This window comes from Lissotriton vulgaris, chromosome 11 (genome assembly GCF_964263255.1).
Source record: "Lissotriton vulgaris chromosome 11, aLisVul1.2, whole genome shotgun sequence".
Lineage (NCBI taxonomy): Eukaryota > Metazoa > Chordata > Amphibia > Caudata > Salamandridae > Lissotriton > Lissotriton vulgaris.
The window spans coordinates 314,403,215-314,420,713 of record NC_141699.1 but is presented as its reverse complement, the minus strand read 5'-3'; positions in this window follow the sequence as shown (position 1 = coordinate 314,420,713).

Here is a 17,499-nt window from a genome sequence, read left to right as displayed (position 1 = left end):
GGATACAACCAATATGAAAAATTTCTGTGAGACCCACTGTAGAAAAACTAAAAAAACTGATCAAGTATGGCACTAGACCGATACTGTCACTACTAAGGAATTACCAAGTAGCACTGTTTAAATGCACAAATGAGCACTGTCACTTTAACACTGCATCACAAGCAAAATGAAAAAAAAAGTGGTTTTTTTGGCATTTAAGGGGTCAGGTGACGTTATTTTGTGTCATGTGATCAAGGTACGTTGTGTACCGAAAAGCGTAATGGCCGACATCCTGCACAGCTAAATAAAGAAGATTCTGAGCACTTATCTGAGTCTGTGATCCACGTTCTTTTCAGGGAGAAAACCGCAAGCGACTGCTCGTGTGAGTGGAGTGGTGCGAGATATATATATACATATATATATATATATATATATTCACTGAAAAAAACATAGGTTTCACACCAGTTATAGTTAGGAATTAGCATTTAAAAAAACCTATTAAATTCACTGAAAAAACCAGAGGTTTCACACCAGTTATAGTTAGGTGGAAATTTTACTCGCATAAAACCATTGAAATTCCCATGGTATAGTTAGTTGGACTCACTATAACTTGTGCGTGCAATGCACTGCTGATGACGTCACATATTACATCACTCATGACATGGTCAGTGACATCACTCATGACATCACTGATGACATCTCAAATGACTTCACGTATGAAAACATCCATGTGACAAAGTGGCAGACCTCCTATCAGCATAAAATAACCTTTGACACACACATTCAAAAATAGAAACTAACATTTTCTTTAAAAAAGGAGAAACCAATACCAATTACAACAACTTATTAGGTAATTCCAACATCTACATACACATCCACTCATTCACCAACAGTTCTATATAGTCACTCATGCATGTACTTACTCATCATATGTACTCATACACCTATACATCCTGTTACACACTAATACTCATCCATATAGTTACTCACACACAAATTCACACATGCAAATACACTATCAAAAAACGATTTACTTGATTATACTGCTATATACACACCACTACACATACTTCTACAGAAACGGAAACATATTTACTCTCTTAAACAATCAATTATAAAAACACATACTCACTAACCCACCCATACACACAATCATCCACCCATACAGTCTTGCACACATGCTGTCTTCAAAATACATACAAATAGTGAGTCACTCATTCATGCATCTGTGCTCTAAGTAATATCATGGTATTATTTTCCTATTGATTAAGTACAGTTTAACTTGTGAATTTAAATCTGTGCGGTCTATGTGATTTTGAATGAATTTTTGCACCACAGCACTACTTTAGCCTTAACATAAGCCCATTCGAGGGCTCAATCTTTTGTAAATGTACATACTTTATTTAGTGTGTAACTTTATTTCATCGATTCGTTATTTGTGTTTTGCCTGATCTCAAAATGGTGCTTGCTTGGGACAGATCCCGCAAGGCATTTGGAGCAATAGTCATTGTAATTTTGTTTATAAACTGTAGCGTCATGGCGGCCGCCTGATACTGACGAAGGCGTACCGCTGAAACGCGTCTGTTCTCTTGATCTTGTGCGAATAAATCCGAATTGTATTTGAACCCCCCCCGCGAGTGCGAGTCGTTCTTTTTGGTAACTTGCATTTCTACGCGTCCTGCCGGCACGTGGCCCGCACCCGCTATTGAGTGCACCGGTGTCTACGGCAGAGCACTGGAGCATCGAAAACTGAATATATATATAAATATATATATATATATATATATATATATATATATATCTATATATATATATATATATATATAGATATATATATATATATATATATATCCACCCATATAGTCCTGCACATAAGCTGTCTTCAAAACACATACAAACAGTGAGTCAGTCATTGATGCATCTATGTGCAAAGTAATACCCCCACTAAACCATACAGACACTCATACTGATACTAAAAAAACATCTAATAACCCATATACACACACATGTAGCTACTCACCAACCCATGTAGCCATTTATACACAAAGTGAAACACTGATACATATGTTTAAATATTACATATATATATATATTCACAGAAAAAACCATAGGTTATAGTCCATATATAGTTAGGAATTTGCATTTACAAAACCTTGAAAATTCAATGAAAAAACCATTGGTTATAGAACATATATAGTTAGGAATTTGCATTTACAAAACCTTATTTTACTCGCATAAAACCATTGAAATTCCATATATAGTTAGATGCGCTAACTATATATCGCGCACCCGCAATCCACTGCTGATGATGTCACATATTACATCATTCATGACATGGTCAGTGACATCACTGATGACATCACTGATAACAACTCAAATGACATCACTGATGACATCACTGATGACATCACTGATGACAACTCAAATGACATCACTGACAACATCACAGATGACATCATTCATGTGTTAATACGATGAACCTCTACAGACTCTGATATATCCTTAGATACACTCAGTGAAAAACAGACACTCACAGATTGTCACTCATCCATGGAGTTACTCATACACCTAGACAGTCATGCAAAGAATCAATCACACCTCCAATTCCTCAACTATACAGTTATACACACCTTACTTATTGAAACATATTCTAACACATATTTACTCTCTTATATAATCCCTAATAAAAGTTCACAATGATCCATACAGCCACTCACACATTCACTGGCTCTAATGCACAGTTATTTATATATGTTAACTCTCACATGTACTGTGTTTTACATATGTACTTACTTTGACATGTAGCACTGAGATATCCATTCACTCACCAATACACTCATGCACACAGTCAACCGCCCATACAGCTGTTTCCACATGCACTTTTGAAACCATACATCTAGTGAATCAACTGCTCACACATCTATGCACAGAGTCACACACCTCCCAGCCACTCACACATATACTCAGTCTCCCATACAAATACTTGAGCAACCAATCAATAACCCATATAGTTATTCATATAGCTACTGATCAACACATGCAGCAGTTTACAGAACAACAGATATAATGATGCACAAATTAATACAGTTTAATCACTAACCCATGCACTCAGTGAGACACATTTAATCACTCCCTCATACATTCAGTCATGCACCTACTAAATCCTTCATCCAGACATTTATACATCCACTCATTCTTCAATATGTAAGACATATTTTAACTTTACAGAAACATACAGTCACTGGATGTTGTGATCAGTGATGTCATCAGTGATGTCACTGACCATGTCATGAATGATGTAATATGTGACATCATCAGCAGTGGATTGCGGGTGCGCGATATATAGTTAGCGCATCTAACTATATATGGAATTTCAATGGTTTTATGCGAGTAAAATAAGGTTTTGTAAATGCAAATTCCTAACTATATATGTTCTATAACCAATGGTTTTTTCATTGAATATATATATATATATATATATATATATATATATATATATTAATATATATATATTTATATATATATATACGTATATATATATATATATATATATATATATATATATATATATATATATATATATATATATATATATATATATATATATATATATCACATCTTTGTGCTCCGCTTGTCGACGGCGGTTCGTGTATAGGCGGCGAACGTGTAAATCAGCTCCAATTACCGTCACTTTTAGTAGCAGTAAGTACTGTACTTACTGCTACTAAAAGTGACGGTAATTGGAGCTGATATACTATTTACTATTCACATTTTTAGTTTTTTCACTCTAATCACAATAGCACTTTTTTTTTTCGGTTGACATTCTGTGGATCATGTTTTATGTTGTGTGCAGCATATTGTTCTGAGGAGGACACAACTTTGTTATAATCAGGTTGAAATTTTTACTATTTCTTGGTAATTTCTACTTTGAGTACATTGATTGAGTAAAAACAAGATTTTTTTTGGTATCAAAACCATTTCTAAATGAATTCAAGCATTTTGTAAAAATGAAATTTTTATTATATTTCATTAACTTTTTTGTGGAAATTATAATGCATCAATTCTTAATATTGTATTTCAACCATACGTCTCCATACATATGCACTATGCATGGACGTTCCCCCTTTTTTTTTGTGTGACCCTTACATTTTGTTTTGGGTAAGCACATTTGTGGCCCAAAAAAAATTGTATATTTTTTCAACAATATGACTCAAGCACTATGCTTTAATTTGTTGGAATTTATATTTGCGTCTCACAACATTTATTTATACATGTGGCATTTTAACCATGCGATTTATGTCATGTCAATCGATTTTGTTATGCACTTATACTTATTTTTATGGGTGATAGAGCTTTTTTCACACTATTTATTGACTCATTTGCTGTGGGCGTGTTATGTGACCAAGCTCCTCCCACGAAGCAAAATGCGTCAGGGAGAGCATTAGCTCTGCACTTTTTGCTCAATAAAATTCCACTACTTTGTAAAGATGGTGTGATGGCGTCTTAGTTTCCAGCTAATTGACCCGACAGAGAAGAGGTCCGCGACTACTGTATCGCCGCTTCGCAAGCGGTCAGGAGTGTTGTTGATATATATATATATATATATATATATATATATATATAGATATATATATATATATATATATATATATATATATATATATATATATATATATATTACCTACTGGCGATAGCCAGTAGGTATATATAGTTTGGATTTTTTTCCCTATGGGATTTCTGAAAATTCTATGTCTAATAACTTTGGCGTTTGTGGACGGAATTGGCTGAAATTTTCAGGAAAATGGCACATTTTGTTTCTGAGCAGCTCCCGGAAATTTGGGGGGGGTTCGTCAAGGGGGGGCCGAGAAAAAAGGGGGGTCCCAAAACGCGTTTTTCCCATGTTAATTTCCATAGGGCGGTTGGACTCACTTTTAGCCCGAACGGCTGAATGGATTTCCACGAAACTTGGCAAAACTGTAGGGACTGTTAGCCCGATGTGCCTTTGCTAGGTCTCAATATATGTGCTTCAGTGAATTTTGAGAAATTAACGTTTAAAACAAGATATATATCTGTAACAGCGCTCTGGGCTGCGCTCCGGTCCGCTTACTTTTCGCGTATCGGAACTTTGCGAAGCGAAGCTGATTGGCTCTCCGGTGTCTGTCAACATTCTAAACAGTCCGGCGCAGCCGCCATCTTGTCTCTCGGTAGGATCGAGAGACAAGAGGAGGCCAAAACAAAGGGGGAAATGAAGGAAAGGGGGCAAGGTAGACCCCTTCTGATCCCCTAGGATTGATGAGGGGATATTATAGAGTCACGCTGGGCCCAAAAAAAAAAAAAAAAAATTCAGTTTTTTTCGCCGTAGAGACGCGTCTTGGTACGCGAACCGGGCAGCTAACCGGGCAGCTAACCTGCAGTGTAACGGGAGTCTGAGGAGAAGCTGATTGGCTGTTATCATTGTAAACAGTCTGGAGCGGCCGCCATCTTGTCTCTCTGTGGGATCGAGAGACAAGAGGTGGAAAAAAAAAAGGTGTAAATGAATGAAAGGGGTAAGGCAAACCCGTCCTGAACCCCTAGGATTGATGAGGGGGCTATTAAAGTTCCCTGGGGGGTGAAAAAAAAATTGCGATTTTTCGCGGTAAAGGTGCTTCCTGGTACGTTAACCGGGCAGCTAACCGGCAGCGTAACGGGAGTCCGACATATTGTGTTTTTTGAACGTTTATGATATGTGCACGTGTGGATTTTGTCTAATTAAGGTTAAAAAAATATATATATATCTTTAAGCGTGTTCTGGCGCGCTTACGTTTTGGGTTTGGTTTGCGCTGCAGAGACGATACGTCACGGTTATGCGATGCATCCTGAGGCGTCTCACGGGCTACGTGATACGTCACTTAATAAAGAATATATTTTAGGTTTAAGTATTTTATTGAAGAAGTACAGAGACATAGCAGTGTAAAGCAAGAAAAAGGTCGGGCAATAATAGACAGTTCCAAGAGAGCAAATTAACTGCTGATACAGTCTTCAGAACTCACCGCCACCTTCAGTCGGGGTCCAATAGTCTAAATCAAGCGAGAGCCGCTACAGGTGGCATCTTCAAGCATTGCAGTCGAACGTCGACCAGGAAGCAAATACCAAGCTCTCTGTACTTCACTAAGAACGTAACAAACTTCCCCAACAACCCCCCCGACCTGCCCCGTCCCCCCTCCCCCCAACTCTCAGTCCGGTGCCGCGCAAGAAGGGTTCACAGACACTCACAAGCCTTCTCTCTTCGTGTACCCAACCCACTGGCCTATCCCTCTACCTCCCTCCTGTCTATTCAGGTAATCGGTGGTGTAAGCCTAAGGAGTCTCAGATACCTGGGGCACGTAAGCTCCCTGAATTCAGTAGCTAATAAAGTATGGAATGGTTGCCACAGCTCAGTGAATTGGTCGACCTCCCCAGCTAGTGTAAGTGAGATTTTCTCCATACCCAGTACATGCCACAGCCTGTGCAACCAGCCCGTGATCGAGGGAACAGTGGAGGTGCGCCAGTGCACTAGAATGTTCTGCACGGCAGAGCCCAAGGCAATGGCTATGTGTCTCCCTCTCCGGGATTTCAACGGAAACATTAAGGCATTAGGTAGGCCCAGTAAGGTATAGGCCGGGAAACGAGGTAATTCTATGCCAAAACATTTATCAATTTCATCGAGCACCTCCTTCCAATAGTCCTGTAGCAGTGGGCAGTCCCATAAGATATGTGTTAAAGTCCCAATGTGCCCACAAGCGCGCCAGCATGTAGTGTCTATGAGCCTGTTCATTTCGTGCAAGCGTTCAGGAGTGCGGTACCAGTATGTCGAAACCTTTGTGAAGGTTTCCGTGAGCCCCACATGATATGCAGAATGTCGCGCTCTGTATGAGATCTGCTCCCATTCTTTGTGGCTTAGTGTTCTCCCAAGTTCCCTGTTCCATCTCTCCCTACCAGGGTTATAGATGTGTGTGGACGGAGGCTGTAGCATTTTGTATAGATCCGATATGAGTTTCGCGTCCGAAGTGCGCGTCGCCAACCAACGCTCATAGGGGAGCAGGTTCCTATCTGCCGCATCCCGTACCTGAGGGTGCAGTGCCCAGTGTCTAACCTGCCAATATCGCATCCTATCCGCCTCGACCAGCTGGTAACTCTCCTTAAGGGCCTCAAAGGGGAGGACCCCACCCTCCCCGTACATATGAAAAAGCGCCCTGCAGCCTTTCTCTCGCCAATGCGCAAAAGCACCCGGTTCCATCCCTGGCGTGAAGTCTGGATTGTCCACAACAGGGGTGAACGGGGAGGGGAACGAGGTTAGCTCGAACCGTTCGCAGGTAGCGTCCCACACCCTCAGCGGGACCCTAGTAACATATGAGGCGTAAAGGTTCGGGGGTCTGTGTTGTCTACGCAGGAATGGTATCTCCTGCAGTGGACGGCCCGCCACCGCCTGATCTTGGAAGAGCCAGTGCTTGTCCGACTCCCATCTGCTCCACTCCACCAGGTACCTCAGCTGTGACGCTTGGAAGTACTTGTGAAGGTCAGGGACACCCAGTCCACCCGCCTCCGGCGCCAGGGTCGTCAGTGTTCTCTTCATCCGAGGCACCCGGCCCTGCCAGACAAATTGGGATAGAGCTGTCTGCATCATCCGCGTCCAACCTTTAGGGGGCTGTAGCGGAAGTGCTCGGAAGAGATATAGGATCTGTGGTAGCACAGTCATCTTCAGCGCTGCTATCCTGCCTAGCCACGATATCGTCCCCTTGTTCCATCTCCCCAGTTCCTCTTTCACTTTCTTGCCTAACGCCTCATAATTAGCCGCCACCGTCGCCGACAGTGTGGGGGCCAGTAGGATACCCAGATAAGGCACATGGTCCCGTGACCACCTCAGTGGGTAACGCCTCTGCAAATCAAGTCTCGTCCCGGGTGTCAGGGAGATATCCAATGCCGTGGATTTCCCCATATTCATCCTGAACCCGGCTGTTGTCGCAAAAGCCCTGAGCTCTTCCATACACGCGGGCAAAGCCCTCCGTGGATCCTCTAGCGCAAAAATGACATCGTCTGCGTACAAGCTTACTGTATGGGTATAACCCCCCATCCGCACTCCTGTAGCATCTGCATTTTGTCGCACTCTCTGGGCAAAGGGCTCCATGTAGAGGGCAAAAAGTAAAGGGGACAGCGGGCACCCCTGTCTCGTGCCGCGTTCGATATTGAAACGCCTCGAGCCACAGCCGTTGACTCGCACTGCCGCCGACGGGAACTTATAACAATTAAAGACCATGCACCTAAATTTCTCCCCTATGCCCATTCGAGCCATCACCCGTTCTAGATACGGCCAATGCACCCGGTCAAACGCTTTCTCGGCGTCGACCGAAAGGAGCATCCTTTCCCCCGGGATCCGGGAGGCCTTTTCCAGTACGTGCACCAACCGTTTGGTATTGTCTACCGTTTGCCTGCCGGGTATAAAGCCGGACTGGTCCGCTTCAACCAGTCCGGGGAGATATTGCGCCAATCTCGCAGCCAAGATCCCTGTGTAGATCTTCAGGTCCACGTTTAAGAGGGAGATCGGTCTGTACGAGCCACACTGAGCCCTGTCCTTCCCCGGTTTGGGTATGACCGATACCGTGGCATGCAGAAGATCCGACGGGATAGCGCCGGGACAGCTAAAGGTGTTAAACAGTTTGGTCAATATCGGAGCTAGGGCGGCGCAAAACGTCTTATAGAAGAGGGTGGTGTAACCATCCGGTCCCGGAGCCTTCCCGAGTTTCAGCCTAGCGATCGCCGAGATAACCTCCTCTATCCCAATCTCTCGGTCCAGGTAGTCAGTCTGAATTTGAGCTAGGGACGGAAGAGTCACCGAGTCTAGGTAGTCATCCGGGTCCCCAGTCGCCGCCCCGTCCTCCGTGTAGAGCTTGGAGTAGAACTGCCGGAAAGCCTCAGCTATATCGGCGTCGTCTGTGACTGTGCGTCCATCAGGCACCGCAAGTTCTTTGACTCGACGGCATTGGTGTGCAACTCTAAGCTTAGCTGCCAATAACCGGCCACAGCGATCCCCCCCTGTGTAAAAAGCATGTTTCAGGCGGAGAGCCGCATACTCAGCCCTGTCCAGATCCAGAGACGACAGGAGCTTCCTCGCCGCTTTCAGCTGTTTCCAAATTCTGGGAGCCCCCGTGCGCCGATGCACCTGTTCCAGTTCCCTGACCTTGTGTGTGAGTTCTTCCCGTTTAATTTTCCTTTCCTTATTTTCGGCTGCCGATATTGATATAAATTCCCCCCGTAGGACCGACTTAAGAGCCCCCCATTGGGTCGCCAGGGTGGTGTCGGAGTTAGCGTTATGCAACTGAAACTCAGTCACAGCCTCAGTGACACGCTGCACCACAGGTTTTTTGTGTAAAAGGGCGTCCCGCAGGCGCCAGACTCCGCGTTGAACAGGGATCGATGGGGGCAGAAAGGTACCCGAGACCGGAGCGTGGTCCGATAGGGAGATGACCCCGACCTCCGAGGCAGTGGCCATGTCCCGAACCGGGCCTGAGACCAGCAAGTAATCTAGCCGTGCATACGTTTTGTGCGCGTGTGAGAAGTATGAGTAGTCCCTATCTGTGGGGTGAAGCCCTCTCCAAAGGTCGTGCAGGTCGAGTTCAGCCAAATGTGTTTTCATAGTGTTCGAGAGTTCCCCAGTCTGTGGAAAGCGCTGTGCTGATCTGTCTAGTGAGGAATCTAATACCATATTGAGGTCCCCCCCCCAGAATGAGATGTCGATCGGGGGATGCTGTGACATCTATCAGCGCGGTGTGGAGGAAGTGTTCCTGACGCTCGTTTGGGCAGTAAACCGACCCCACCGTGAAATGCAGGAGCCCCAGCTTGAACCTGTACACCAGCAGTCTCCCCTTTTGTTCAGCTAATTTGTGCAGCGCCTCACCCCTAAAGGATTTAGATACCAATATAGCAACTCCCGCCGTTTTAGTGGAGTGGGAAGAAAAGAACTGAGTGGGGAAGGCACGGGACCGCATTCTATGGCAATCACCCACCAACAGGTGCGTTTCCTGTAACAGACAGATGTCCGCCTGCGAGGCTTCTAACAGGGAGAGAACTGCCCTTCTCTTCGTGGGGTTGTTTAGGCCTTTCACATTCAAAGTCACCACTTTCAAGCCTGCCATACCAGATCAATGTAACCGTCCAGCACTAGGCAGGCGAAGGCGGCCAGTGCCAATCCCGTCTGAGAATCGGCCCGTAAGGTCCGGTTCAGCTGAACATACATAACCAAGACACCGGACTGAGTCGCCCCGAACTCCCCCCTCCCGGATCCCAAGGCCCCCGAACACCAACTCCCCGACCCCCGCATCCCCTTCCCCCTTACCCCAACTTGGACCTTCCAACCCATCCCTCACAACCGTCAGTAGTCCTCCCCCCCTCCCCAGACAATCCAAAAACTTTTGAAAAAATTGTCCCAGACAGGCCCAAACGGACCAGTCCGTGGAATGTTACCTTAGTGGACGTCCAGCCACACGTGGTCAAACCTTCGCTCCCTCCCTTCCCCTCAAGCCAGCAGTTGAAACATTGCTATGATGAATTCCCCCCGGAGCACAGTTAGGCGGTTAGTGCAACCTCCCCTGGACCTTCAAGTGCCGTAGATGCCGTCTGAACAGCGGCTTCTTGACCCGCTCTGATTGTTGGAGACCCCGGCCTCCGCGACGCCTCCGCCGTCCCTCTTCGTCGCCTAGCTCGTTGCCAGCCGCCGTCTATTGTGCGTCGCCGTCTCGGCGTGTGGGAGTCCTCTTCCTCCGCGGTAATGCCCAGTATTTCGCAGGTGTCCTGCAGGTTTCGCAAGTGGTGTGTCTCACCCTGCCACTTGAAGATAATACGAAAGGGATGTCCCCAGGAGTAGGGTGTTTCGTGTTGTTTGAGGAAGTCCGTCACAATCTTAAACGATTTGCGCCTCTGAAGCGTGAGCGTGGACAGGTCCTGGTATAGCGCCACTGGGTGATCTCGGAAAGTGAGAGAGCGTGCCTTACGGGCCTCCGCCATAATCCTCTCCTTCAGTGGGTAGTCTGGGAGGAACGCTAAGATGTCCGGAGGGGGGCCATTATTCCTTCTGGCTGGTCCCACTCTGTGCGCTCTGTCGATTCGAATGAGGAAATCATCCCCTTCTCCCAAGACCATGCGGAAGAGTTCCTGCAGGTACCTAACTATGTCCGGATTTTCCTCTGATGATGGTACACCCCGGACCCTGATGTTGTTCCTTCGTGATCTATTCTCTAAATCCTCGTTGTGCAGTTGGAGGTCCAAGTGCTGTTCCCGGAGAGTTAGCACTTCCTGCTGCAGGTGAGTGATCTCTTCATCTTGTCTGTGCGTGGCGCTCTCCACAGTGTCCACTCTCTCGCCTAAGCCTTCCACTTCCCTACGGACTTCCCGAACTTCTCCTGCCACTTCCTGCTTCAGGGCCTGAAAGTCTTCCCTCAACGTGCCAAAGAGAGATTCCAAGAAGGATCTGGTGACCGGAGGCTCCGCTGCCACACCAGACTGCGAAGACCCAGCCGCTCCAGGTGAAGAAGAGTTCTTGTCCCCTTTGTTCTGCTGCCTGTTGAGCATCTCTGGAAGCGTGCGATCATTGCGTTTCCCCCCTCTTTGGGCAGCCATGATGCAGGCCCCCCACCAGTCCGTGCGGTGGTCTGTGCCTTTCCTCACGCCAACTCCCGAGCTCCCAGCAGTCTTCCTTCAGTCCAGAGCGAGCGAGCGTAGAACTGCGTCCACCCCAGAGACCACGGCGGGCCGGGTCAGTAGCTGCACCGTAGGTTAGCGCGGGGGAGGTTACGCTCACTGTCCCCAGGGAGCACCGGGAGTAGCGTCGCCGGAGTATACACTGGCGCCGGGGCCCCAATGCCTGCAGGAGCGTCCAGTTGGTACCCGGGGCCAGGCGACCCCTCGTGCTCCGAGCTGTCTCTTTTACAGCACCCTGGTAGCGACTACAAGTCCGCCTTGGTCAGACGCTAATCGTGGCTTCCATCAACATAGGGCGCCCCCCAGTACCTCGACGTCTCTCCCCAGGCAGATGTCCCCCCGATGGTATCGTACCGCAAGTCGTGCAGCCTGAACGCTGTGGGCCTCGCAGGCGCCCTACGTGCACTTAGGCCGGGGCTGGAGAGTCAAGAGCGTCACAGGCCTGGAGGGCGTCCTCGTCCCGTCGGCTCTAATCAGCACCAGGCGAGGTGGCAGTCTTGCTGGAGGTCGCGCCCGGCCTCCCACGCAGCCCGGGAAGGCCTTAAAGCCGGGCACTTGCGTAGCACTCCCCCAAGTCAAGCCCGTACCTCGGGGTGAGGGGACTCCCGGATCCCAGCCTGCGGGCCCTTCGATGCAGGCACCACACTTGTGTCGCAGTTGGGGGTTCCCGTCTGACAGCGGGGAGCGATCTCTGCAGGCAGCGTACTCACTGCGCGGTCTTTTGGTCTTCCGCGGGTCCGGGTGGAGATTCTCCGTCTCGGGCCACCGCCATCTTGGAGCCCAGAGGGGGGCGGACTCGCCCCGGACACTGCACTGTCCTGCACCGCTCCGCTCTGCGTAGCAGCTCACTGTTGGTGGGGGGGGGGGGCCCCCGCGTCCTCCAGGCGGCCGGTCCCTTGCCACCCCGTCGACCCGAGGTTCGCCGCCTCGTCAGGGTTGGAGCGCTGTGTCCGCCTCGGCTTGCGCCGCTCCACGATTCAGCCCCCGGAACTCGGTGAGTCCCCGCTTTGCTGGGTGCTGGCAGCGGTGGTCAAGCGGGCGTCGTCTCCCTCACCAGCCCAGCTGTGCAGTGTGGCTCCGGGGGGGAGATTCAGCCTAAATCAGGGCTTGGGACCTCGAACGGGGTCGGGAGCTCCGGCAGACACGTCCGTCTACCCCGCCATCTTGGCCACGCCCCCCAAAAGAATATATTTTACAGCTATAGATATTAGCTTTTAAAAAACCAATGAAATTCACAGAAAAACCCATAGGTTATAGACCATATATAGTTAGGAATTTGCATTTACAAAACCTTGAAAATTCACTGAAAAAACCCTAGGTTATAGACCATATATAGTTAGGGATTAGCATTTAAAAAACCTTATTTTACTCGCACAAAACCATTGAAATTCCATATATAGTTAGATGCACTAACTATATATCGCGGACCCGCAATCCACTGCTAATGATGTCACATATTACATCATTCATGACATGGTCAGTGACATCACTGATGACATCACTGATGACATCTCAAATGACATCACTGATGACATCACTGATGACATCTCAAATGACATCACTGATGACATCACTGACATCTCATTTGACATTACTGATTACATCACTGATGATATCATTTATGTGATAATACATCTTCAGACTCTAATATAACCTTAGATACACTCAGTGTAAACAGGCACTCACAGACTGTCACACATCCATGGAGTTACCCACACACCTAGTCAGTCATGCAAAGAATCAATCCCACCTCCATTTCCTCAACTATACAGTTATACAAACTTTACTTATTCAAACATATACTAACACATATTTACTCTCTTATACAATCCTTGATACAAGTTCACAATGATTCATACAGCCACTCTCACATTCACTGGCTCTTATGTTCAGTTATTTATATATGTCAACTCTCACATGGAGTGTGTTTTACATATGTACTTACTTTAACATGTAGAACTGAGATATCCATTCACTCACCAATATACTCATGCACACAGTCAACTGTCCATACAGCTGTTTCTACATGCACTTTTGAACCCATACACCTAGGGAATCAACTGCTCACACATCTATGCACAGAGTTATACACCTCCCAGCCACCCACACACATACTCAGTCTCCCATACAAATACTTGGGCAACCATTCAATAACCCATATAGTTAATGATATAGCTACTGATTTAAACATGCAGCAGTTTACAGAAGAACATAAATAATGATTGCCAAATTAAGACACTTTAATCACTAACCCATGCACTCAGTGAGACACATTTAATCATTCTCTCATACAGTCAGTCATGCACCTACTAAATCCTTCATCCAGACACTTATACATCCACTCATTCTTCAATATGTAAGACATATTTTAACTTTACAGAAACATACAGTCACTGGGTGTTGTCATCAGTGATGTCATCAGTGATGTCACTGACCATGTCATGAATGATGTAATATGTGACATCATTAGCAGTGGATTGCGGGTCCGCGATATATAGTTAGTGCATCTAACTATATATGGAATTTCAATGGTTTTGTGCGAGTAAAATAAGGTTTTTTAAATGCTAATCCCTAACTATATATGGTCTATAACCTAGGGTTTTTTCAGTGAATTTTCAAGGTTTTGTAAATGCAAATTCCTAACTATATATGGTCTATAACCTATGGTTTTTTCTGTGAATATATATATATATCCAACAGTTCTTCACTCTTTCTTGCGTAAAATGGGATTTGTTCTCAACATATAAACGTTGGTGATTAACTTGTGCCGGTTGTGGGTGATGATGGATACAGACACTCATTTGTGGGTACCAGGACTTATCCTATTTTTCAGCATCAGACTTTGGTTTAAAGCAGGAGATACGAACGCAGTAAAGGAAGAAAGAAGGAGAAAGTCTAAGGCAGGCACATTGTGAGAAAGGGAGAAAACCGAGGTGGAAAAGATCCAGAAAGGCTGAGATGAAGAGAGAGAAAGCAATTGGTGGTGAAACAAATATTTAGTAAGATGGAATTAAACACTACATACATACTTTTATTTCTGTCTTCATTTTCTGGCCTTTTTATATCACCATCATACATTCTGTACTTTGGTTGTGTAATTTCCTGCAAATTAAAATACAAAATAGATGAAAATTCTGAAATGGGGACTTGCTGGGATTCCTTTTATAACGAGATCAAATGGATAATTTTGGGTACAATACTGTAAATGATGATTTTGCATTTTCGAAGCAGAATGTGGGCTCCAACTCTCTTCGACTCCGTCAAACATAAACCCTCTACAACAGGACTCTGACAAACAGCTGAAGCGTGCATTCAAAGCCCACGTCTGCTGTGCATCAGTCATTTCATTCATAGTCAGACGTGTTGATGTGCCACACCGTCAGCAGCAAAAATCAATCTAACATTTCGAACGATATGAGCAAAACTAGACTTAGAGAAAAGACTGGCCCATAATTTGTGCGGTGGCTGACAGAGGCCGGCGCCAGCATGTTTTTTGTAGGCAACAGCACTTCTTTGTAATGGAAACCTCACGTTCAACCACTTGTGATCTCCCTGCAGATGAGTGACATTGTTCACATTCAAATACGCGTTTCTAATTGCTTTGAATCCTGTAGAATGTCTAGATTTGGCCAAGTAAAAGGCTCTACTCCTGTTCCTGCATGAAAAGGAAAACTGAATACCGTACAAACTTGAAACTTCATGGGAGTGTGTAGAAGAAAATCTCCACCATGGAGAAAGTGAAAATAAAGCATGCATTTGCACAAATGCATCCAAAGTATACCCTGCATGTAAATCTGCAAGCTGGACATTGGATATACTAGAATGCTGCGAGTGGTGCATGTTTCCAGGCAGAGTCCTGTTTGTGAATTACCAAAAGTCACACTGTTAAGCTATTATAAACATGATAGTCTTCGTTTATAATTGCACAAGTTTCTGAACCATGCCCACACGGTTTCGACTTCAGTTTCTGTATGCACCTAACTTTATTTGAGGTGTCTAAAATTTATACATATAGTTATCAATTTCTCTAAGTTAATGCATAAGCTTTAGATAGAAGAAGTCAGAACCAGAGAGAGGCACTCTCTTCTAAATGTTTCCAACGTAGGCTGAGAAAAATAATAATAATAATAATAATAATAATAATAATAATAATAGGAATAATAATAATGTAGACATGGTGCTGGACATACACATAGGCAGCTGAAATCGTTGGCTGGAAAAAATAGGGGACCTTATTTACTAGAAGTGGTGCATCGCAGCATGAAAGCAGCGATGCAACACTTCTCAGTGCGCCCTCCTTGCTCACATGGTGCCCCGGCCGGAGCTCCTGAACCCAGCCGAGCAAGGGGAGGCTCCCCGGGCACAACAGAACCCCGTCCTGGTGCATGGGACGCCTCCCTGGGCCCTCTAGACCCCGTCCCGGGCACCCTGCCACGCAGCAGGACCAAGGACAGCACCCGCGATGGGGAGGCCGCCCTCCCAGGGCCTCAGGGGCCCTGGCCGGACCTCCTGAACCCAGCCAAGCAAGGGGAGGCCCCCCGGGAAAAACGGAACCCCGTCCTGGGCCTTTGGCAGTGCAGCAGGCTGGGGTACGGGGCCCAGGGCCGTGGCACCCGACCCGGGGCCTGGCCGGGCCCCTGGACCCCACCGGGCTCCCAAGTCCGGAGGCACATGGGACACCTCCCTGGGCCCTCCGGACCCCGTCCTGAGCACCCTGCCACGCAGCAGGACCAAGGACAGAGCCCGGGATGGGGAGGCCGCCCTCCCCGGGCCCGGGCCGGAGCCCAGCCAAGTAAGAGAGGCTCCCGGGGCACAGCGGAACCCCGTCTCAGGCCTTGGGCAGAGCGGAAGGCTGGGGCACTGGGCCCAGGGCCGGAGCACACGACCTGGGGCCTGGTCGGGCCGCTGGACCCAGCCAGGGCCCACCGGCCCAAAGGCGCAGGGGTAGCTTCAGGACCGAGTACCAAGGACGGAGCCCGGGGTGGGGAAGCATCCTGGCCCATCCAGCTGCCGGCTGGGTACTGCTCAGCTGAGAGGGGTCCCAGAGTACCTTGTCCCTAGTAATCCGGAGGAAGGCTACCCCTCTTTCTGGGAACCCACGTGCACAGAGTGACAGAGGGGACCCTAGGAGCTAATGTGCCCGGCCTCCTGGAGCCCTCCCTGGGACCGGGGAGGCAAATGGCACCTCATCAGGACTTCCAGGGAAGATCGACCATCTGGTCGCCCCTTTGGAAAGTATTTCGTGCGACCAGATGGCCGAGAGGAAAGGTGCGACCAGATGGCTGGGACCAAAAGGACTCCCAGCTGCTCCCGCCTGCCTTCGCAGGGCAGGGCATTGGGGGCTCCATTTCCCGGGGGGCTCGGGGACCCCGGCTGGGCCTCAGGCATGTGGAGGGCCACCGGAGCTCTCGGGCCCAGACGCCCGGGGAGGACTGCCTGGGACCCATGGAGCCCGTCCTGGGCACTTTGCAATGCAGTTGGCCTGAAGAAGGGAGCCCCGGACGCCTGGGGAGGACTGCCCAGGAACCATGGAGCCCATCCTGGGCACTTTGCCATGCCGTTGGCCTGGAGGAGGGAGCTCCAGACGCCCGGGGGAGGACAGCCTGGGACCCATTGAGCCAGTCCTGGGCTCTTTCCTATGTTGTGTGCCTGGAGAAGGGAGCCCTGGATGCCTAGGGAGGTGTTGCCCAGGCATAGCCCATCTGGTCCCCGGCAGAGAACCGCCAGCCCAGGAGGAATGTCAGGGCATACTCCGGAGGAAGGCTACCCCTCTTTTTAGGAATCCGTGCGCACCGAGTGACGGAGGGGACC